The following is a 25,751-nucleotide window of genomic DNA, read 5'->3' on the forward strand; positions in this document are numbered from 1 at the left end:
ATAGAACACTGGCCGTGTTTCAGAGAGTTCCTCATGCTCCTTCGTTGTCAATATCCACACCATGCCTGTGCCTTCAGCAATAGTAACTACTGCTTTGATTGCTGCATGGATTTTCTTCACCTAATTTGAAATGCCAGATAAATGGAGTCATACATTATGTATTTTTTTGTTGATTTCTTACCTGTGAGATTCACCAATGTTTTTCTCATTTTTAACTTATATACAAAATTTTTATTATGCATGTTAATTAGGTACTATATAATGCTCAATATATATACATATATATATATATATTCATTGTATAATGTTATGCATGTATCCACCTACTCAAATGTTTATCATTTCTTTGTGGTTTAAGTTTTCTAAAGCCTTTCTTCTAGCATATCACTGTTATCTGTGATCATAATAGCATGCAATACTGGTTTATCTGACCATAACTTAGTGGTTCATGCATATGACTGTAACTTAGTTTCCATTGATCAGTCTTTTCCCATACTTCTCTCTTCTGTCTGTAGCCCAATAACCCACCATTTTACTGTCAGTTTCTGAGATTAATTTTTTCAGATCCCATAAATCACATCTTCATTATTATTAGAATTGCAGTGTTGTGTTTTATCCAGTGACTGAGTTTGACTACTTTACTGATGTATTATCTTAAAACATAATGAAAATTAACTGAATCTTAAACCAGAATGAAAATGAACTAAAATGTTCTATTTCTTTTCATTTATAATAGTTTGTTTCTGTCTCCCATATTTAATAGATTCTCTTGCTAACAAATCAAGTTAACATTTTAAAACCTTTATGTTCTTAGCAAAACTGGGGATAAAATATGTATAAGACAGTTGCAACCAATAAATATCTATAAGCTGTATGCACTTATTCATAGTCTTGTCTGACAAAATTATCAGGATCTTGCTTAAGTTCTATGAAAATTGAATAGCTTACCCCAGTTCTTAGTTATGTTTGTCTACTTTGTTTTGTGTTAGCAACAGGAATTGGTTCCAGTGATAGAGTCAGTTAATGATTCAGTCTGTCAATTTAAAGTTTTCATTCAAAACCTATGACATTAACAACCATATTCAGCATGTGCCTCCTCTCAAAGATTTTATTCTAAGCCAGGGGTTTTCACTCTCGGCACTACTGACACTCAGACCTGGACCATTCCTTTCCCATCGTGGGGGCTGTTGTCTGCACTGTAGGAAATTTAGCAGCATCCTGGGCTCCACTTGCTGAGTACCAATAGCCCACTCACAATCCTTCTCCTCAACTGTGACAAAAATGCCTTTAGGTGTTGCTAGATGTTCTCTGAAGGGCCAAATCATCTCTAGCTGAGAATCACTGTTCTAAAGCCACTACTATTTCCTATGTTAAAGTCTATAAACCTTTGGGGGCAACTTCCTGTGCACTCTTCATAGGCAGAATCTACAAGATATTTGAAGGGGTGAGGAAAATGTGATCCAAACTTACATATGGCTTTCTTCTCTACTTGGCTTCATGGAACACACAGATTTTAGGTAGAAATGGGTAAGGTTTGCTGGTAGCTCCTGACGAGACAGATGCATCAGCCTTAACAATTCTATCCAGAGACATTGACCTTTGTTTGCCTTTGGTCTTGGTTGCTTAGAAGACTGAGACAGAGCAAGATCCCTTGAGACTGAAAATGTAAGGGGTAGCCTTGGTAGCATGGTGAGTCCCAGGCTTAACAATAGAATTAAAATAAAATGTACCAGCTTCGAAGACCTTATAGTGGTTTTTCAATTGCTTGAAAATTCAAGAACTGAGACCACCAGGGTTTGGAATCCTGCCTTCAGTAATAGGCCTACAGACACACAAAGTCCATATGCTACATTTAATTATGAACTTTCCATCAGGATTCCAACTGCCATTTGCAGCTGGGGTTTTATCAGAGAAGATTCTGCCTCCAAAATATGGGGGGAAGGAGCCAAGCCCCTAAAACTCAACCCTATCCCACCCCCCCCCAAATCCTCAGAACCTTCAATAATGAAAGCACAGTGCTCATGACTCTTCATTGATTTGTTTAGAATTTGCCTTGGTCTCAGGAAGGCTTTAAGGTAGATTTTATCATGACATGCACTATCTTCAGTACTGGTTTAAAATTCTGACCAGAGTGGAGAGGTGGAGGAGGGAAACCATAATCAGAAGACTGCTCACAAGAACTCTTCCTCCTCCACCTGAGCTTCCAAAAGATCCTCCCCTAGCCAGGTAGTCCAGTGAACTCATGAGTTAATTAAAGACTTGGCAGCATTAGCATGAGAGCCTTGTCTGTCTTGCCTCTGGCCCTCTGTCTGCCTGGCTACCTCCTGGTTAGGAGCTCTTGGCAGCTCTCAAGTTGGGGATGAGATACCTTGGCAGGTTTGTGTGGGCATCAAAGACACAGAGAAGGATCCCATCCCAGTTTCTGGTAATTCTGTCTGTCACTGGGTTTAATGCTTGTGTTCAAAACAGTCCATTTCTCCATCTGTAAAATGGAGATAATCCATCCTCACCTTGCCGGGCTGTTGGGAGGATTAATTAGCTAATGTTCCTCAAGTGCTTTGAAGATGAAAAGGCTTGTGGACATGCTAAATAGTATTAAGGGCAGGCAGTGAGTGCCTGCTGGAGGTGCTTTGATTCTCCTCTTGCTCTTGTCAGCAGTGTGCTGCTCTTCACTTTAATGTGTGTGTGTGTGTGTGTGTGTGTGTGTGTGTGTGTGTCATGGAGCAATGTGAGCAGGACAATGTCTCAGCCAGCAGAAAACAAAGAGCTCACCTCCTCATTTTATGCCTTGGCAGTACTTTAGCTTCCCAGTTGGCATGACTTCTGAAAGTCTTTGGTTCACAAATGTTTTAATCACCAAGTTTGGGTGATTGTCTAAGGTGAGCTTCATCTACTTTGGGAGAAGTAAGTGGGGTTAGGAGCAATCAAGTCAGGTAGGTGGTTTTGAATTGGAAGTCCCCAAAGAGAAGCATTTCTTACATTACAATGGTGGTAAATTGTGCACATGTATGTACATGCCTCTCTCTCTCTCTCTCTCTCTCTCTCTCTCTCTGTGTGTGTGTGTGTGTGTGTGTGTTGCCAGACAGGTCATAAGCAGACCCAATTGAAAGAGATACCAAGAGAACAACCTTGGGTATCATTCCTCAGGCCTGTCCACCTCTCTTTTCAAGACAAGATTTTTCATTTACCTGGAACTTACCAACTAGGCTGGACTGGCTTGTCAGTGAGCCCCAGAAATCCTCCCGTCTCTGCCTTTTCAATGGTAGGGCTGTAAGATCACATCATTATACCTGGCTTTTAAAAATGTGGGTTCTGGAATTTGAACTCCTGCCCTCTCACTTGCAAGGGAAGCATGTTAGCAATAGAGCTGTCTATGTCTTTTTCAACATGCGTTCTTCCTCCCTAGTCATTCAGTTCATCCTTTATGGTCCTAACAGTGTGACTAGGATGGAATTCAGAGAAAGGGACTGGATGCAGGGCTGGCTTGGAGGCATGTCTACTACTCTTGACCCACTAGCATTTTTAATCTTTTAATTTTCTTAGAATCCTTTAAAGGGGTGTTGTTCGTAACCACCTTGACCCTGAATGAAAAACAAACAAACAAAAAACTAATGCTATCAGGTATGCTCAATAGTTTGTTGGTCAATGTTGTTTGTTGGTTATGATTTTTGAAATTCTTTTTAATTCTCTTGTCTAATTTTTTAAAATTATGAAACGCTTCATGAATCTGCATAGCATCCTTGTTCTGGGGTCATGCTAATCTTCTCTGTATCATTCCAATTTTAGTATACGTGCTGCCAAAGTGAGCACTTATCTAAATTTTTAATTAAAATTTAGTATGAAAAATAGTTTTATTATGACATTTCAGTACATTATGTATCATTATATTATTTTGTTCATTTTTGACCCCCACTCTTCTTTCCCAATCCTCCTTTTCCCCTTTTGATGGTTTCCTTCCCTCCCTTAGATAGTCTTCCGTATGCTTTCATGTGACATATATATGTACAGTTAAGGCTAGAGTCCACGTATGAGAGAAAACATGGTATAATTGTTTTCCCAGTCTGGCTTTTTTCATTTAACCAGATGATCTATGATTCCATCTGTTTTGAGAACTTTCTCTGGTGATTGATTTTCAAAATCTTGCCTTAGAGAATAGATGGATTCCTGAAATCCATGTGACAAACCATATTTTGGTAAATTAAGTCACACAAATTTTCTTTTTTCATAAATCTTAAAGAGAATCCTTATATAAAGCAAAGTATCTCATCTGAGCTTACAGAAACATGTATCAGTTGAATTTTTCAAGTGTATATGTGCGGTAGAGGTGAAGCTAAATCCAAACAGGAGATGTGGTAGGATCTTTCTCCAAGGGATCTTCTGGAAATCACTGTTTGTACCATTTCTGTGGAGCTTATCAGAGGGTCAGAAAACCAGAAAGAAAGCCGAGAGATGAGTATTTGTTGGTTTTCCTCTTTAAATTGGGTCTGCTTGTGATCTGTCTGGCATCCATTGCTCTCAGTTTCTGAAACACAGTTCTCTGGATTCCTTTTTCTCCAAAGGCCTCTTGGCAACCTTCCGAGGAATGGCAGAGTTCATTCTGATCGATGTCCAGTGAGTGGAGCTCAACCAGGATGGAGCTCAACCTGTCAAAATCACAGAGAAATGTCGGTTACATATTCCAGCTGTTCTTTAAACATGCTCCCCAAGAGCTAGCTCCATTTGTTAGCTGTCAGAACGATGGAGAAGAATTGCTCCAGACCCTCAGTTGTCATCAGCCACCTTTGTTTATATGCCAAGTTTTCCCTCCGTTACCCAATCAATGTTTAGTAAAAAAGAAAGACCAAGAACCTTTCCTAGTGAGCTGCAGCTCCCACGTTGTGGAGTGCATTGCTGCTGGAAAAGAAATGTTTGGTTTGTCTCTGGCACTAATAGAAGGCAAAGATTCTGCCTCTCAATATTCCTGTTTGTGATCAATTAGCTTCCTAATTGTTCTCTGACTCTGTTCAGAGCTCTAGGTAAAAGATGGGCATTAGACCAAATGGTTGCTTCTAACCTTGGTTCTCTTCGGATCTCATGGACATAGTAACTGAGAACATTTTATAATTCAGTGTGTGAAGATGTGTGCAGTCAGATTTTTCCTTACAAAGTTGGAAGGTTTTACGAGTGTGTGTGCGAGGAGGAGCTATTTCATCCTCCAATCCAAGAGATTTGAACTTCTCAGAAATTTTCACGGTATTTCAAAGTTAAGAATCAGCTCACAAGAACTGTCTGTGTATTATCTCATCTCAACACAAGTTCAGTGATATCAGTTAGTAAGTTAGAAATCTGCCATGACAGTATTTATACCATGGAAATGGGCAAATGCTACAATTGGGCTGATCCAGCTGTTAAACATCTACTGGTCTGCACAGAAAATTCTCTCCTAACACCCTTATACTCACCGAGGGAAGCTGTTCAGCTTAAAGGAAAGAAAGCCCTTTTGCATTGCGTGCAAGGTTAGTCTGTGCAGTAGTACATAGGCAGACTGCTTTTTGTTATCTCATCTACTGAACTCAACCCAAGCGAAAGCATCATGAGGTAGACTGGCAGCAGGGTGATGATACTTCTCTCATTGGTGCTCAGATATATGACAGGTCATTTTACCTCTCCAGCACTCAGCTTCCTCTTCACTATAATAAAAGTAATTTAGATCATTAGGTAATTGCTAAGTTTCCTTCTAGCTCTGACATTTCTGCAATTTGATGAGTGCTTAGCTGCAGGGAAATACCATGCATTTCAAAAACTTGGGACCCTTCAAAGTGTCCAAGCACATCAGTTACAGTGACCAACTCATCTCTCAATTTCCTCACTAGATTCTGGGCTCTTAGTAATTCTCCCTCTCTCTGGGCTTCTACCTCCAACATAGATGAGTGGGGCATCTGCAACTAAGCAACTATGGCAAGCATAATTAATTAGATCCTTTCATCTGGAGGTGCCAACACACTTAAAAGGCAACAATCAGTATACATCAGGGTTATTCTCCAAGGAAGGCTGCCTGAGTGTACATGTTTTACAAGCAGCCATCATGGTAATGGGCTGAGGATCCAGCATTATTGACTTAGTGACTTATCTCTTGATCAGAAAGAAATTACCTCTTGGTCTTAAAGGAACTCCAGCTCTGAGATGCATCTGTTTTATTTTCTGAATCCCAGATTGCATGGCGTGTTCTGCTTAGCTATCCCACTAACACAGCTTTGTATATTTTTTCATCTATCTGAAGCAGAAACTAGCCCAAATGGATTTTTTTTTTTTTTTTGCTAGTTCCAATGATTTGGTGATACGTGTCTAAACAACATTTTCTCTTTAAATTCCTGTAAAAGATGGATAGTGTTAGTTTGTTCTGAGGTTTGAGGGTAGACTTTGTGGAATGTAGAAGGGACTAAATCCACTTTCATGAAGTACCTGAAAGAGAAGGCATGCTAATAGGGAGTGGGACTGATTATAGAGGTGAGCAAATTTCCAATGGTGCTTAGAGTCTTGCCAAGATACATAGACCCATATTTTATAGCACCTGCAGAAATATGGGTCCATGGGACAGCCCCCTTCCAAAAATGTGCACATTCACATGTGGAAACCCATGCAAATTGTTATTATGATTGCGTTTATGAGTTCATTTAACTTTTGAATCCAAAATTCAAGGACTTTACTGACTGTTTTCAGGGTTGATTACCCACCCCTGCCAGCCTTCTGGGCTGTGTGCATTCAGTGGCTGCAGCTATAAGGTTGGGCCTGTTAAGTCTACCACCAAAAGTGCAAGCTATATGAATGGCTAGAAAATAAGTCATTTATTTTGGAATTCAGATTCAAAGTGAAAATATATTTCTTTCTTTCTTACATGGACAGCAGACATGGGCTGAAAAACCTCTTGGCTTCAGACTGTCAATAAGAAATTCAATCAGCTCTACCATTCTTTTTTCTTGGAATATTCATAAAATATCTTTAATCTAAATACTTGATTATATAATTTTCATTTAGTGTCTGCATTGTAAAGATTTTAAATTATTTTATTTTATTTTATTTTATGTGTGGCAGTGTTTTGACTGCTCGTATGTATGTGTACCATGTGTATGTCTGGTGCTCACAGAGGCTAGAAGAGGACAGATTATCTGGGGCTGAAGTTGTATGGTTGTGAGCCACCATGTTTGTGAGTGCTAAAAATTGAACCTCAGTCCTGTGGCAGAGCAGCAAGTGCTCTTAACTGCTGATCCATTTGTTCAGCCCCTTGATATCTAAATTTTTAAGCCACAAGTTTAACTCATGACATGCATATATTTTCCAGCACACTGTGTATTGTCCTTAGTCTAAGCATGATATACGGACCAGCAGCAGCACCAGCATCACTCTGGGAGCTTGTTAAAATTGGAGAATCTTGGATCCCTCTCAGTCCATACTAAATCAATCAGAGTCAGTATTTTAATAAGCTCTCGGTGATTTATATGTACATTACAGCCCAAGGAGCACTAATATATATCGTATATATGTACTTTGAGCCTATCTCCATTAAACCCTTTAAATTTATGAAACAATTACTAAGGAGAGGCAGGTGACCTAAGTGAAGGAGACATTTCTTATTGTCAAGTCATCAAACAAAACGGATTTGTTTTTAGTCAGTACGAGGAGCCAGATTTCTATGTTGATTCAAGTGAATGTGTTTATGTCTACACCCGGCCAATCTCCTTTCTGCATTCTTAGTCTAAAAGTGGTAAATAGCTGGCTGAGCAAATCCACAGGCAAGGCACAAAGCTGTGCTATGAATTTGTTACCTGAATGAAATACAATACAATAGACTTGAATATTTCATATTGAAATGTTCTTTGTGTTACCATTGAGACACTTGGAACTGATGCTGTTTCAAATGATCCCTTTTTGGGGGGATCCAAGAAAATTTTTCTCACTAGAAAAGACCACATTGGTAAGAGTAAGGATAGTTGAATGACTGATACTCCTTTGTTTACCAAAGTGTAAGGGAGTTTTGTGGATGGGGGTGGGGTTACAAAGAAGCAGACCCTGAAGCCAGCAGCTCATCTTCCTCCTCTGAACATGGAAGCAGTAGATCTAGAAATTTAATCTCCTAAAGTGACCTATATGTCCACACAGTGCTAGAAAGTGTTTGGGTACCCCAGTGATAGACAAGCCACAGTTAAAGGATGCTGAATTAGAAAATAGTTAATGCCATTTGGGGGCTTCCTGGATTTAGGTCCTTTTTAAATCTCCCTGCTACCCTTTGAATATGTGTGTGGTGTGTTTTGCAGAAAAATGCTTTAACTCCCTAATTCATTATAACCAAAACTTCTTATCTACTCTTTAATTCTAACTTTAATTGAGTTTACCAATTATTTACTTAACGCCTACAACACATCAGGCCCTAAACAAGACACTGGGTATATAGAGGTGACCATTGTAGACACAGGGCAAGAGATACTATTCCCAATTGCACACATTTGCAGAATGCTATAGAGCATTTCAAGTGTAGCAGGCAAATCCCAAAGTTATAAGTTGATCCTCATTCCCTTAGAGAGAAAGTTCTTATGGAAAAGACAATGAAATCTGCTAAAAATATGTCTGCTTGTATGCACTGGTGTGTGTGTGTGTGTGTGTGTGTGTGTGTCTGTGTGTCTGTGTGTACAACTTGCATATCAAACCATTGTAAACCTGTAGTGTGCTTTAATGTTTAAGTCCCTTTGATTGGGTCAACAGTAACATTCAATTATTTCAGTGGGAAACTCCAAGGAATGTGGAGATCTTTGCCAAGAGTCAAACTCTAGCAAGACTTTCAGAAAGGTTGGATAAGGGGAAATTTACGGAAGCAGGTCTTACAATATTCCTCCCCACTTCTCTCTGTATTTCTTCTGTCCTTCTTCCTCTACCTTTGTCTCTCTTTTTGCTTAAGTCACATGAACGTACCCCTTTTTTTTTTAAATTGCCCATTAAGCATGTATCCTGATATAGAGGAGAGAAATAAGCAAAGGCTTGCTGGAAAAGAAATCAGAGCTATTGGAATACCATGGCCACCCTGTACTGGGGAACAAGCTTCAAATATGTTAGGAAAAGGTTGTCCTCTTTGCACTATGGCCCTGGCTGGATTGTTGACACTGTTCCAGAGGTTAGGCTTCTGTTGAGTTACTAGTACCCTAGTAATTATAGAGTGGCCTCTCCCATTTCCTGCCTGAGGTGCTCTTTTGAGTGTTTGTTGTGAGATTGTTCTTCAGGTGCCATCAGAGAACTTAGTATTGTTGTCTGAGGGAACTTCCGTGCCAGTTCCTCTCTCCCTTCCTATCCCTGCAGCTTGGCCTACACCACTCTTGTCTTCTCATTCCCTCTTCCTTAATTTGCTTAACTTGACTGAAGGATTCAAGGCTATGAGGATGGGGATTTAGGTACCACTGAGTACCCAGAGGACTTATGTAGCTTAGGCTGTCCTTGAATTCATTATGCTCATTCTGCCTTAGCCTCTTCAGTGCTAGTATGACAGGCGTGAGCCATTATGCTTAGCTAAATTTGCTAATGTTTAATTGTGCTATTATTTCAAACTTCCAATAAAGTCACAGGAATAATACAGAGTCCTTTCATGACACTGACATTACCCTTTATATTGCTGGCAATTTTGAAGGGGTCAGGTCTCTTTTATAGAATCCCTTTTCTTTTGAATATGCCTAATGATTTCTCATGAATATATGAATATATATATACATATATATGTATATAATTTCCTTTTACTTATCTTCCATTTGTTTACTGAGTGTGAAATATTTATTGAATTAAGAGTTTACCTCTTAACCACTGAAATATGGCAGCTCTATTGAGACATAGATCACCCACTTAAAGTATGCAGTTCAGCAGCTTTTAATATATTCACAGAGGTATGCAGCCATCTGTAATCGACTTAGAAAATTTTCATTATCCCCCTCCCAAAAGAACTCTCATGTTCATTGGCAGTCATTCCTTATTTCTTCCTTTTCCCAAAGGCTCTGGCATAGTAACCACTGATATATTCTATTTATCTATTTTGAGGTCACAATGTGTAATTGTGTGTGTGTGTATCTGAGTTATTTCCCTTACTGTTTGTTATTTGACAGGTTCATTCATGTTGCACCATGTGTGAAGACATCATCAGAATAGTAGACTAATATTTTACTAGAGGAAAGGATCTGTTTCATTCATCAGACAGTTGAGCTGCTCCTTCCCCTTTTTGGTTTATTTTAAATAACAATACAATAAACATTTGTATGCAGATTTGGGGGCCATATACCTCTGCTTTGCTATTGTCTTGTGAGTCTTGAAAGTAGAAAGAGCAGGAAGAGTACATTCCAATGGGGTTGTTGTTGGATCTCAGCAAAACCCAGCTTTGTCGGTGTCATTTATTTTAGGTGCAATAAGTTCATCTCTGGCTCTTTGTAACCTTATTTCCAAGACTAGTGGCCTTCCCGGATCTGGCACAAATAGATTTTTTAATATTTGCCCTCTCTTAGGGGATTACTATGAAACATGACCTCCTAGGAGGTTTGGGGGACTATCAGCCCTGTATCTGAGGGGAACACAAACCAGCTGTTCAGCTCGGTTAGCAGCTGGCTCATCTGGAACTCTCTTATAGGCTTTCTTTCCCCCAAACAATGGTCCAAGTTATAGCCTTGTGGTTGCCAGCTCATTTTAATTGGGTCCTTCATTTTATAGTCTGTTATTAGCATGATGTCTGGCCATCATTGGAGAGCTATGGTTTTTTTCTTCCAAAACTCAACAATTTAGTAAGATGTTTTACAGAATCCAACAATTCATCTGTCCCAGGAATAATCAGAGGGAGGGGTGTGTGTGTGTGTGTGTGTGTAATGTCACAGAGAGGCATGGCACAATGGGAGGAAATTGCCTTTAAAATAGAACCCTGAGTTGATCAGGCTGAAAACAAAAAACAAAAACAAACAAAAACCCTCAATGAAACAAAACAAAACAAAACAAAACAAAACAAAACAAAACAAACCCTCTACTTTCCACATGGACCTCTTCTTTTCATGGCTCTTAACTACAAAAATGACCAAAGGCTCTTTAGGTACAATGGCACTGATAAATGGCCCTTTGATGGCTTCCCATGAACTTGCCATGCAGAGTGTCTATCCTGACTTATATCACAAGCAATCTTAGGCTACCCCGAGTTTGCTTTCAGCATTTTCATCTTGATCCCTAAGCCTCTAGGAGGCTTTCTGTTACATCATGGAAAAACCTGGGCTTGGAATTCCTTTTCTCTAGAATTAAAGCCCATTTCTGATTTTAGGGTATTATAGATAAAGATGAGAGCCAGGGAGATATCCTACGCAGGGTATAATTCTGGTTTTCCCAATTGTAAAATGGGAATAAGAATAGTACCTGCTGTGTGTGGTTGTTGGGAGGGCTCAGTTAGTAAGCAGATGTAATATACTGCACAGTCTCTTTGTCAGTAAATTGCTGTATTCATTATTACTGTCCTACCATGGCTATTGGCCAAATTCAGATACCAACTCCTCTATGAAGTTGAGTCTGTATGTTTTGGTTGCTACTGTGTGCACAGCACTAAACATAGTATTTGTCTACAATGGATGCTCAATAAATGTTTGTTGAATGAGTAAGCAAAGGAGTGCATTTTCCCATTTAGGAGCAATCCACTGTCCCTCTATGCTTTTAGATCACTTGGCCTCTAACTTCCTTTATGGCATTTCCCACATTTAACTTTCATTGGAACTAATTGTGCTTTAAACACAATTCTCTTATCCAGATGGTCAGCCCTTGGAGAGTAGCACCTGGACCGATTGTTTTGTGTTTCCTGTGAAATCTTGAATGCAGGGCAATAAATATTTGGTAAATAATTAATCCCCTTTGGAAACTATGGTCTTAAACCATTAAATTACTGTTATATTTTTAACCAGATATAAACACAGAGGCATATGCATGCCATGTTTCTTTCTTTCTTTTTCTTCCAAAGAGAGTGATAAAGGTAAAAGTCGAGGAGATAGGCAATAGTAGGAGCTAGAGTCTAGTAATAAATAAGAATATGAGTCCAGTTCAAAGAACAGGTTGGTGTTAAAGTTTTACTGGAGTTCAGTAATCTCTTAAAATACACAGGCTTCATTCTGTTTAGTATTCCTCCAAGTATAGTTAATGCTTTATTAAACAAGATATAAAAATAAAAACACTCTCTTCCTCTTGGCATTTTCTAGAAAGTCATGGGTTACTTCAATTGGGTTCTATCTAGTCTTGGAACCCAGTCAGGAAGGCACTCACTGTTTCAGTCACTAGTGTGGCTAATGGGTGAAAATGCTGTGACAGTCTTGTGGGGGAACTGGAACCTGTCTTTTGTTGAGCATGGCTGGTCAAAGTGAATGAGGAGTCATTTGGGTAGTGGCCCAACATATGAGAATAAGATTAGTCCACAGTAAAGGTTGGGCTCATTTCTGGATGTTCAAAAGAAAGGTGTCAGGTTAAAAGGAGATGCAGGCTGACTAATACCCAAGATGATCCATTTACTTATTCTACAATTAGGTGATACTTGGATGAGATGGGAGGTAGAGAGGTGAATGATACTGCAGCCATTTATGCATGGTCAGGAGGAAAAGCCACATGCCTCAAATCAGAACTATAGAGTATGTCCAGGGGAGTAAAAATCACTTTAACCTTTGAATTTGTGGGTTCCATGTACTCTGAAGTTTTAGTAAGTTGCTACAATTTATAAAACATATATTCCCATGGTAAGTTATGTACTTTCACACCCCCAGACATTAAGTCAATGAATGTTTATCATTTGCATGGCTGTCTAATATGGGCTGGCAAAAGGAGGCATGGATTCTCTACTGTGAAAGTTCATTTAAGGCTTCAAACCCCCTCCACCTTGTTCCTCTATCCTCCCTCCAGGCCTTGGAGTCCTCTACTAGCCCTTGAATCTAGCTAGTTGTCCAAGTTGGGTGTAAGGGAATGTGAAGGCAAGATTTTGTGGGCCAGGATGGGAAATGGTATTCATTGCTTTCTAACTCCATTCAACACTGGCCAACCTCAGTTCATAAGCCTGCTCAGAGTCACAAAGAAGCTGGGGAATGTGGTCTATTTATGTGCACAAAGGAAAGGGAAATGGTTTAGTGAAAAACTAGTTAATATCTGCCACATAAAAAGCAAATTGGAAACTTTCCCACTCAGTGGCCATAAGAAAGACTAGGGTATTTTGTTGTCATTTGGAAAATGCTTGCTTTCCTAACTACTATCAGTATGTACCCAAGAAGTACCCAGCATGAAATGTACCAAATAGTTTTGTATTGAGTATCTACTCTAAGTCAGGCATGAGATGGGGGAATGGAGACCACTATCTCTCTCTCTCTCTCTCTCTCTCTCTCTCTCTCTCTCTCTCTCTCTCTCTCACACACACACACACACACACACACACACACACACACACACACACAGAGAGAGACAGAGAGAGACAGAGACAGAGAGAGACAGAGAGGGAGACACAACACACACACAGAGAGAGAGAGACAGAGACAGAGAGAGACAGAGAGGGAGACACACACACACACACAGAGAGAGAGAGAGAGAGAGAGAGAGAGAGAGAGAGAGAGAGAGAGAGAGATAGAGAGAGAGAGAGAAAGTACTGGAGCAGTCCCTGTCCTCTTGCAACCAGTATCTGTAAGAAGACTGAGAACTGAATGAACAAATTCCTTACGCTGTGAGGACCATATGAAGACAAGAGATTAGGCTAGTCTGGAAGTCCAGTAATCTTCCAGAAAGAATTAGCATATGTGTTGAAACTTACAGAGTTGGCCAGTTAAAGGGAAGCAGACCAATGTGTGTCACACACCCTAGCTCATTGGTTCTCAGCCTTGATTCTACTTTGGAGAAGTCTAGAGTCAACTTGATTAATTATAACCTGAATGGGATGGGGACAGTGGAGCAGACCCAGGCATTGGTTTTGTCTTAATTTTTGAAGAAGCATCTTTGGTGATCCTGTTGTGCAGTCGGGTCAAAAGTCATTATAATTCAAACCTAGACCAAGGGGAGAAGAGTGTGAAAGACTGGAAGGCCTCTTAGAAGCATGGGTACCAAGGAGATCCCACAGTGAAATGAAGGACTCATTTCTCTCCAGAGCTCTTAGCCTGGTGGAGGTTCCCCAACGGTGAGACTTCTCCCACAGGTCCTAACTGTCCATTCTACCTATGTTTGACTACTTGGGGGAAGCATAGATAAGTGCAAGGTTAGGGACCTGTGAAAACAGGTCTCTTCCTCTGACTTTCTGAGCAGAGATGGACCAAAATTCAGGCCCTGCTTGAAGGCAGTTAGAGTTTGGATTTACTGCCAACTGGGACTCCTCTTCCTGTTTACATCATAGGTAGCAAACCTGAAAGATGGGACATATAAGTAGAGGCAGACTTGTAGGGGGCAGGGGGTGTAGGGGAGGACTTATGTATCTTCACTTTTTATAGCTAAGTAGTTCTTCCAAACTCACACTTTATGAGAAGCTACATAGAAAATTCAGAGAAAAGTAGACCTTCTGGACAGATGGAAGCAAGAGAGCAGGTAGGAAAAGCAGAAGTTTAAGAGTTCCACCATCCTTTTGCATGCCTTTTAGCCCCGTGTAAGCACTGTGGGTTTTCTTGACTTTCTAAACTGGCTTTTAAGATGAAATTTTAAAAAAAAAAGTTTGGAAGGAAGTTTCTTGTCTTCTGTCTGTCTCACCTCGGTTCTGGAGGGGTGATCTGGAAGGAGGTAATAAATGAGCCACCCCTTTCTTTTTTGGACTCCATTAATTACCAGTACGAGGAGAGCTGTACCTAACCTTTGCTCTCTAGCTGCTGCTGTGAGCAGTTTTTCAGAGTTGGACCGAGATTTTCCAGGATCAAAGTCAATGAGTCTGTTGCAGATATTTGTTTAGAAAAGGCAGCAAATATTTGGAGGCCTTAAGTAACTAGCCTGGCTAGGCCATCTCTCTGTGTGTTGGGTTGGTTCTGGTTCCAATCCTGAGCCACTCTAAGAAGGCTGCAGCTTCAGTTGCTCCTCATACAGCCACTTTCAATTGTGAACTGTTTGCTCTCTGACTCATACCCTGCTCTCCTGGAAATGTGTATTCTCTCTCACTCTATATTGCACAAGAAGACTTGGAGATATAAAGCAGGCAGACTTTGGAAGGCAGTGGGCTCCCAAACCAGTGGTTCTCAACCTGTGGGTTGTAACCTCCTTGGAGGATACATATTCAATATCCTGTATGGCAGATACATTACAGTATAATTCATAACAGTAGCAAAATTACAGTTATTTCATAGCAACAAAGTACTTTTATGAGAATTTCGTTAAGAGGTTGGGAGGTTACCATAAGAAAAACTGTACTAAAGCATCACAGTAGGAATAATGAGAGCCACGGTCTGGAAACCCTTGATCTGATCCTTCCTCTATGCTCAGTAGCGTCTACCTGTCATCTGCACTCATCCTTGAAGTAGTCCTTTCTACAGATGAGGAAACAGGGTTCAGAGACTTGGGTAATTTCTCCAGGTCAGCCATCCCGTAGGACATGAATTCCTCATCTTTGTGGAGCACTTTCTGCATGCCAGGGATTATCCGAAGCATCTGTCACAAAGATCTTTTCAAATCTTCATCACATCCTAATAGCAATAGGTATCCATCATCATCTCAATGTAGCAGATGAGGCAAGTGAGACATGGGGAAGGTGGGGATGTTTTTCAAGTTATAGCATAAGCAGTTACCTCACCTTTTGACACATAACAGCCTCCAACCTCCTGAATGCAGGTGACCAGTGACCTGGCTGCTTTTTCTTGTGTTGTATATGCCCCTGCTTCCCTTCTTTCCATCTTTCTTTCCTTCTAGCATTTTTTCAGTAGATATGGAAGATGGTTGCATGAAAACTTGAGACAAGTACAGCATGAGGAGAAGAACATGGTCACAATGTAATGGACACGTGCAGTTTGGTGTCAAAGTGAGTGTCACTAAGAGGCTAGTCAAGGAGGAGTTGGATGAGGCTTGGAGAATATAGATTTTTTTCAGTGACTTTCAGCTTACTGAATCCAGTGGGTCTCCACCTTGAATGTGTTTCAGAATCACTCAGAGGTAGATGAATTCTTCTTGCCTAGAAAGCTGCAAGATCCTTAGTTCAATTTCTAGCACTGAGCTAAAAAAGAAATCATGGAGAGAACTGTTTCTAGCACAGATTTCTTGACTCTGCACCCGAGTTTGAGATACCAGTGGGTCTAGAATGAGATCTGAGACTCTGTTTTACTGATAAGCTCCCACTGTAAAGGTTTGAGGAGCCAAACCTTGAAAATCACTGACCTAAACATTAGGTAAGAGTTTTTTAAAAATCTAGTACCAAGAACAAAGAGAAATGAATGATCTGTGTTAACTGCCAGGTTGATGACAGTTAACAGACAAATGCTAATGCTTTGGTGACACAGCAAAATGCATTTCTTCCCTGCTCACAGTACAGTTCATTGTTGATTGATAGGCAGGTACTGTGCTCCACTGTCATTGTAGATCCTGGACTTCTTCCACCTTGTAGTTCTTCCCCAGGCCTTAAATTTGCATTTCTTCACTGGGGACATCTTAATATAGCAACAGATAAGGGAAGATTGTGCTGTTGTTATAATTTAAGCTTAATGGAGAAACATAATTTCTGCATACTTGCCATTGGCCAGAACTCTATTATATAGATGGATTTAGCTGCAAATAAATCTGGGCAAAGTGTTTCAGATACGTGCTTGGGGAGAAAAGGAAACCAAGTGAGTATGTCTCAAGTCTTATTTGAAGATCCACTTAGGATATGGTTTGGTTGGACAAGAATATTCCTGTTGAGAACATAAATGTTTCATGCTCTCCTGAAAAACTATTATTACATTGCCCAAGTCTCTGAACCCCGTTTCTTCATCTGTAGAAAGGGCTACTGCAAGGATGAGTGCAGATGACAAGTAGACTATACTGAGCATATTCTTCAGGTCATCAATTAATGTCATTATAGAGTAGTTGTAGAGTTGGGGAAAATTAAGGCTTAGACATTCTTCATCCAAAAGCAGGAAATTGGCTGTAATGTTATAACTTCCCAGCACCTTTTTTTTTCGTGTAAAAATTGGGTTAACATTATTGAAAAAAATTACTAGTCTAGTGATAAACATATAACAACAGTCACTTCTGTGTTCTCTGCACACATGTGGACAGGCAAAACCAAACTGGTTTGGAACAGTGAATCTCTGTGTGTAGATGGCTATGAGGTTCAGTTTTCAAAGTATGAGAGCACAACTTTGTTGTTAACATTTCGGAAGCCTGTGTGTTATGGCTCAGATTGACCATAGGAAACCAGACCAAGCCAGCAAGGCCATGTCCAGGAGGGATATGGTTCCTAGAACATAGGATCCATTAAGTACTTGGTTTGTGTTCTGCCTGCAATCAACACAGTTCCTCAACTAGGTAACTTTCATGTATGTGTTGTCTCAGTCTCCTTATGTGTAAAATGGGGAATAGTATTGGTGCCACTGGGTATTATGACAATGGAATTAGAAATCAGGTGCTATTGGAGAGTTTTTCTAGCCGTATATGGCATTATCTTCTTCCTCTTGGTGTCATTACTTGATACTGATATGTGTGGAAGAGTTTTGACCATATAGAACTATGTTATTTGGCTTGAGGATGGCCAGCCTGGGCCTGCCAGAACTCTGACTTCTCTCCATAGTCCATTATTGATGCTAGGGCCCCAAACTGTTGATGGGTACAATAATAATATGAGGGAAGAGGTGGCAAGGAGTCCTCTGAACTCATTTTCAAGGCTTTGCCTACAAGTTTGACTGGTGAGCCACTGCTGACTGAATCCAGCAGTAGAGGTGAAAGTCTCCCTAGCATTATCATGGCAGTAACAATTGCAACATCCTAACCCTGCAGAAATTCCCTTCATTCTACCTTGACGCTTGTTTCCTCTTGTGTAGACCCCTCAAAAGCCTTTTCTTCTCCCTCATTCAAATGGAGTAATTGTAAATAATTGAAACCACATTTTAATATGTGTCAAAATCAACTCAACTCTTAGAAAGAAATCATAACATAAATTGGATCATATATCCTGAGTGGATGCCCCAGCTAATTCATTTGGTAGACTGTTCAGCTCCATAGGATTATGTGAGTGTTTATTCTTAAGCAGTTACATGTGGGTCTCGTTAATGCACACACTCTGGCATAGCTTGTGCCTAATATCTTGTCAAATAAGGGAGCTCATAGAAAGCTCATGAAAACCACCAAGCTGCAGGGAGCCATTACTCCTCCCACTCCAGTGAAATAAGCCTCACTAGCAGTTAATGGGGTGGGACTGGAGAGCTGGTTGGTTTTCTGTGACTTGATGTTCCTGAAACTTGGGGTTATGCACTTCCATTGGCATCTCTCTAAAGTAAAGGAGGGAAAGGAAAAATCAGAGCCTTTAGATATGCTTTAGTATAAAAAAGGACACAGACTTGGAATCCCATTGTGTCTAAGTGGACATAAAGGGCTAGAGAAACCATGTATTTTGGAACATCCTGGTCCCTTATCAAAATGTACGCATTCGATTTCTTGCAGCCTTAGGTACTAGCCTAAGCAGGTCAAATGCCAAGAGCACCTAGCTAGGTCCCACCCTAGCCCTACTGTTTCCAAATGGATTCTTCAGTGAAATTTATGCATGTTATAGTTTATCAAATGCTGGCCTAAGCCATTCGTTGTGAACACTAGCAGCACATTGGATATAGCTGGGAGTTTAGATTTTGCTTTATGTTGACTGCTGGGGATTGAACTCTGAGCTTTTCACATGCTAAATATACACTGTACTCTTGAGCTGCACTGCTAGTTCCCAAGCTGGAAGGATGAAAAAATGCTGATGCCTGCCCTTCCACTCCTAAATATTCAGAAGGAAATGGTATGAAGAGTGCCTAGGTATCACATCAGGTTTTTAAATAGCTCCCAAGTTGATTTTAATTTGTAGCCAATGCTGGAAAGCACTACGATAGTTGTGACCTCAGTCCCCCCCCCCCTTCACTAGATTGCAATGCTTGATCTACAAGTGATTGGGAGAATCTAAAGAAGCAGCTTTCAGAGCCACAGACACCCAGACATTCCTCCTCATTGACCTTCCCTGAATTTCTTTCTGCTCTTCTTGACTTCCTAGTTTTCAGCCTTCGTGAGGATGCTAAGAAGGGTTTGGAGGTACTTATTCATTGTTTTCGTGAAGAACTCCTTTGCTGGTGGCCCTTGTGCCTTTGTCACATCACAGCCAAGAGCATCATGTAGTACCCATTTAATACTATTAATTATTTTGGGGTACTGCCTGCTAGTAGGAGCTTATGTGGGGGGGGGGAGTATGAGTTCCTGGAAAATGTTTCCTTCCTGGGAAATGCTTCCTGTGTCTTGGGCTGATTTCCAGGCTTGTATTGTGTCTATGAAATTTCAGCTGTGTGTCATTGGCAGAACCCCAAGAGCACATCAAACGTTTCCCTTGGCCCCGGTGATTTTCTTTTATAACGGGAAGGAAAGTGTTTTGAGACTGGACCCTTAGGTCAGACAGCCCACACTAGATGTCAGAGACTCGTTTCTCACATTTCTTTCCCAATAATTATAGCTAGGAACCCCAATATAATAGCACAGAAAGCAAAATAATGCTGAGTATCTACTTACCCCAAGAGTGCAGCCAGATCTCCTGGTATCACAGCGTTGTTTTGTCTCTTTTTGTATTTTAATTAAGTATAGCCACTCGTTGTCATTCTTTTTCAGAAGTGCCTGACTTCTGCTCAGTCTGGGGCTTTCGAGCTTCACATTGTTGAGTTTGGTGGCAGTCATTTCTGTAGCTGACTGCCTTGAGCCTCTAGGCATCAGTTTGTGTCTGCTAGGTGGGAGAGGTGAAGTAGGGATAGTTGCTGTGATGATGGGAAGGCCTCCATGAAGTTCTGAAATGCTAAAAGGTTAATATTAATCATCTTCAGCCTGTCCTCTGCTTATTTTCGGTAAGGAATTTTTCTTCGAATTAAAATGTATTTTACATTTAATGTACGCACATGTGTGTGTGTGTGTGTGTGTGTGTGTGTGTGTGTGTGCATCTGTGCATCTGTATATCTGTGTGTCTCTGTGTATACATGTTTGTATGCATTCTTGCCTTGGTGCTAGTGTGTGGGTAAGAGACAAACTTATGAAACTTGTTTCTCTCCGAATGCCATTTGGGCTCTTGGAGATCCAACTCAGGTAATTTGGCATTGTGGCATGTGTCTTTACATCTCACTGGCCTGAAGGGGTGATTTTGTCAACAATTCACCTTTAAGTTGACATTGTTTTCTCTGGCCTGCAAGCCCCAAAGTCAAACTATATTAGTTATTCATTGGGGCCAAAGGATTCTGAAATCATATCACACTTTTACTAACTGGTAAAATTCTTTATTTTGCCCCCAAAGAGATTAGACGATATTCATGTTCCTGACTCTAACATTTGATTCATTATTTAAAAAAAAAAAAAAAAAAAGCTTAGAACTGGATCACTTGGCTCTTTCTTTTCTTACCACTTCCCTGTTCACGTGCCTATATACATTACACACACATGAACACACACATAGAGAGAGTACTAGCCATAACCTCAGGGGTCTTTTAGGTTCATGACTGTTCCATTCCCAGGCCCATGTCACCAGTGTTAAGCCGAGCTTTAAGAACAGAGTTTGAGTTATCTCCTGAGTCTCTAGTGTAGAACAGTAAATTTTCATCCCATGGTAACCATGTGGATGAGATGGTGGAGATAAACATATCAGAGAATATTTTTAATTATGCTAAACTCCACTTTAGTATGAATATTTTTTCCTACTCATATCATTCCTGACAATTTTCATTGCTGTTGGAATATTTAGATTTGCCAGACATATTACTTTTAGAGGCAAGGATACCTTGAAACTTCCCAGTACCGTGTCCTTATTTCTCTTCAGTCTTATAAACTTGGGCAGAAATGCCATGGAATTCGAGAAATGGACAGAATTTCTAAGGTGATATTCTGAATGACTTGATTTTATTAACATGCTCTAACCAACTGAGCTAACCGACCAGCCATGACTTGATTTTATACCTGGCATTTTTTTTTGATAGAGACTATCAAAAAAATTTTAGGATAGAGACTAATTGAATTCCCTTCCTTCTTTCATGAAGACCCACCATGTCTTGGGGCATGTGAGTTAAATATCCAAATAGTATTTTATGGCCATTCAGCTTGCACAATATTATTTCACAGTGAGTGAACCCAGAATGCATGTGTATGTGTGTGTGTGTGTGTGTGTGTGAGAGAGAGAGACAGAGACAAAGACAGAGACAGAGAGACAAAGAAAGAGAATTTGTGTTCTCCAGACATATTTATGGCCAATGTGTTTCTTATGAATGAGGTTCTCTGGTTTACACTCCCTTTACTTTGATCATTTCCACTGGTTTTTAATGAGCGAGAGCTTTCTACGAGGTACTCATTCCTACCTATATCCTGAGAAGAGGGGAACCAAAGTCACATAGGTATTTGTATGCATGGTTGTATAAAAGTACACTTGTGTGTAGTATGTGTACACCTATATTTGCAGTGATATGACATGTGTTTGTTTATGTTTGTATTGGGTTTGCACATGTACTCTGTGCATTGTCGTTCTATGTTGTGTGCTTCAGATAATTCTGAAGGTTCTAAGAATGCTGTCTAGATGGTAGTGATGATGATGATAAGAATAAAAGCTAATATTAGGAGGTCGTGTTTTTCTAAGCATTTTATCCTTACAACACCTAAAGAAGCAGGTACTTGAAATCCTTCTTGGTCCTTGCTCATGTGCCCTAAAGAAGTTTAAATGTTTTTCCTTAGAAGGGTCTTTTCTTATTCTATAAAAGGAGTAGTTGCCAGGGGCTGGAGAGGTGTCTTAGTGTGTAAAGTGCTTGCTGTGTAAGCATGAGGACCTGAGTCTGAAACCCCAGCCCCAGCTTGTGTAAAAAGCCAAGCCCAGTGGTGTGCATCTATAACCTTCACTATCCTCATTTTTCAAATGAAGCTACTGAGACAAAGAGATTTTCTGAAGTTACCTAGCCAGAGAAGGTCAGAGATAAATTCAGATGTAGGCTTGCTGTCTATCACCTCTTAACTTGAATTGAGAAGGCATAATCTACAGGAAATAAGACTTCATTTTGCATGAGATAAAGCTGACTCTTGATGAGGCAGGTCATCTCACAGTAGTGGTGGGCCTGATAGAGTACTTACAGAGGAGTACCACATGTGGATTTAGATAATTGGGAACCTAGGGCAATAGTGCTCATGCCTTATATCAGAGGACCCAAGTGTGGCATGCTGGCATCTTTGGAGACCTGCCATCTTATCTAGGGTAAACATCTTTCTGCTGTTTACTGTTTTATATTGAGCTACATATATATGGGAAGGATCTAGTATCCTTTATCATTTCCCATCTTTCCCTTTTATTTCCTGGGTCTTTGCTATAACATACATACCTGAGGATTCAAGAAAGTAAAAGGAGGTGTATCTATTACATGATGTTCAAAACCTCCAAAACTCATCTTTGGCCATACAGGTCAAAAGAGTGCTTATTTTAGGACAGACTGGTTTTATGAGTGACCCCCCAAGGAATCTCTAGCATCCTTAGTTCCATATGATATTTACAGAGTCTGGTCTAATAGTATTATCCTGAGTGTAGATATGTGTAAAAATGCCTTGAACTGCCTACTTCATAGTTACACTTAACTGTGTGGAGATGATGCAAAATAAAATAATACAAAATGATAAAAACTGCAATCATCTAAATTGTTCTATAGCTATGTTGTAGAAGCTGTCCCAAGTTGACCAGGGGAGAGGAATCGAAACACTCAGGTCAGATTTAACTCAATTGGGAATTTAGAGATCTAGATAGCTTTTAATTGGTAAGAATCAGGTGTACTTCTAGGAGAACATAATTGCTTGTATTGGGTAAACATTAATTTTATCTCTCTTACTTTACATTTTGGCCTTTAGTATCTTTGAAATGTGTGTGTGTTTGCTTTGCCTTCATTTGATCCTGGCTCTGCCTTTTAAAACCATTGCTGCTGCTGCTGCTACCGCTACTGCTGCTGCCATCACCGCCTCTCCCAAGTTCAGAACGATTTACAAATGTTTGGACGGAGAAACAAAGACAGAAAATGGGGGGCATGGTCTGGTTTGTTGCAAACATTTTTTTCCTGCCAAGCTGCGGGGAATAGTATTTGGGCCAGCTTTGCTTTCATAATTGGAACCATAGCTCCTTGGGTTGCCTTTGGATTGTGAACTTCAGACTCTGCCACCCTGCAAGAGCCATTTTACGCTGGGACGTGGTGTACCAGGATTCTTACTTTCTGTAAGTGAGAATAGCAGAGCTCCAGAACCAGTGGGGATAACACTGAAAGAGTAGTAGCAGACCTCAAGTCTTTTATACGTTTTGCACTTTTCATTACTTTCCCTCTGCTTCCTCTCAGCTGTGGCTAACATTGATTGACACTTTCCTGTGTGTTGGACGCCACTCTAAGCATTTTTCATGCATTAGTTCATTTAATCCTTACTAACTCTGAAAGCTAGCATTGCTATTGCCTTTTATAGACAAATTATCTGGCACAGGGACAAAGAAGTCACTTGGCCAGCATCAAAAAGCTGATTCCAGAGTCTGAGCTCTTATCTATCCACTATCTAAATAAAATTGATTTTCCAGGGAGGTGATTGTCTAAAGTTCCTTATCTAATTCCTATTTTCTATCACCACTACCTCCACTTTGCTGGGCAAGCACAATTAAAACCTTTTTGTTTTTGAGATGGGGTTGTCTAAATGTAACCCAGGCTGATCTTGAATTCTCTATAGCTAAAGCTTCTCTTGAACTTGTTGTACAGCCAAGAATGACCTTGAACTTCTTGTTCCTGAATCTTTTTGCCTGCCTTCTTAATGCTAGGATCATAAATGGGTGGCACAGTGCATGGCTTTTGCAGTGCTGGCTGGCAACCAGTGCATACTTGGAAAACAGTACATCCTAGGCAAGTACACACTCCAGTGAGCTACATCCCCAGACCCTAAAAGCACTCATATATGAACTGCAAAAATCCAAACCTTTAATGGATGTCTGTTATATACCAGTTATAATTCTGAGTCCCTTCATACAGGTGTTCATTCCATCTTTGGAATTCTCTGTGAAATTCATAGCATTACCTTCATATTACAAGACACAGAAATTGAGGCCTGACTTGTCTAGACTTCTATTATTAATAAGAGATGGTGCTAGAGTTTGGGTATAGGTCCTCTAACTCCAGTTCTATGGCACATCCCAGATGATCTGTCTCATGTAGTATGCATCACATCCTTGTTGTCTTTGAAGGTTCTACCTGTTCTGCTTCTCATGTTAGTTTAATCCTCATGAGAAGATACTATGACCCACAGTAGTTCACAGTAAATATTCAGTGAACTGAATGACTTTTTAACAATTGTATGAAAAGCTTTAATTTAATCGTTTCCTATGAGGTTTTGAGTCTGCTTCATTATTTTCCTCTTAACAGCTATGACTAGATCATTAAATTGCATCATTAAATTGCTATTTTATGCCCCATGGCTTCTTGTAGAAATTTCATTCCTTGATTGATTCAACAAATATTTGTTAAGTATATATTATGGAACATTTACCATGGCAAGCCCTTGGAAAAGAGGGGAGAGCAGGACAAAGCATGCAGAGCAGAGGTTATGGGTTTAAGAAACGTATCCTATAACTTGAGGTAGAGCCACATATACAGATGATTTCTGGGATTGTGGTTCCTGTGTTCTGAGAAGCAGGTGAAAAGGTTTGTGGGGGACCCTTTACCCAACTTTCCCCAATCTTACAGGATAGTGAAAGGCTGTCCCAAAGGAGAGGAATGAAATGAGGAACTTCCAGTTTTAAATTACTAAAAATAAAAATATTATCTCCTCCATAGTCTAAACTTCATTCACAAAATTTTACTATGGTAACAGGTACTGGAAACTTTCTAGAGATAAAAAGTGCACATTCCATAGTGATGGAGCCTGGAGGCTTTGTGTGGGCGGGAAGTGGAGGCTCTAAGAAGAAAAGAAGTGGAGGTATTTTGAGGATAAGAAAAAAAAAAAAAGGCTTCATGAGGAAGAAATGAAATGGAAACTTGGTAGAAATTTAAGACATTTTAGGAAGAAACTTCAATCTGAGGGTACCCTAGGGACCTTGTAGTGAAGCCTAAGGTCTTTATTGCATCATGGGTACTCTAGTTCAGCATTAGGTTTTTGCTCATAGGATCCTGAGTTAAATTCTGGAATTTCGCCTGTATTTTTTTTCAGCCTTGATTTTTACCTGTAACTGCCTTCTTTTGTGCAGTGTAGCCCATTTTACACTCTCCAAGAAAGTGTACGAGGGTGGCCATATAATCCAGATTGCTCATTATCATTGCCAAGCAGCGCCACTGGCAGCCTGCTAGCCAGTACTTAGGATACTTTTGAATCAGAAATTCACCCTCAGTCCAATAAACTATCACACAAGAGAAGCAGGAACATATGGTCCCAAAACATGACTCCAAAAGGTCACGCTCCTGCACTGGTGTCTTTATGGGATGATAGTAGTTTGATCCAGGGATATAGCATGGTAGGCCTGACCTAGAAAATTATTTTAATGTCTAGAGAAATAATGTAATGGATAATAAGTGAGAAAATTTAGAAATTCCAATTTTCTCTCGATAGCTTGCTTTGGGGTTGTT

At 40.1% G+C, this 25,751-nt stretch overlaps 1 protein-coding gene and 1 non-coding gene across 2 annotated transcripts in view; one reads left to right on the forward strand and one right to left on the reverse strand.

Moving 5' to 3' along the window:
* Nhs (NHS actin remodeling regulator) overlaps positions 1 to 25,751 on the forward strand; it is a 322,414-nt gene that overhangs the window by 40,821 nt on the left and 255,842 nt on the right.
* Positions 3,704 to 3,810, reverse strand: LOC115030113 (U6 spliceosomal RNA). The gene has a single exon (XR_003835741.1). It is a non-coding gene; the product is annotated as a U6 spliceosomal RNA (small nuclear RNA).

This window comes from Mus caroli, unplaced genomic scaffold, assembly GCF_978045245.1.
Source record: "Mus caroli unplaced genomic scaffold, Mus_caroli_1 scaffold_5, whole genome shotgun sequence".
In the NCBI taxonomy this organism is placed as follows: Eukaryota; Metazoa; Chordata; class Mammalia; order Rodentia; family Muridae; genus Mus; species Mus caroli.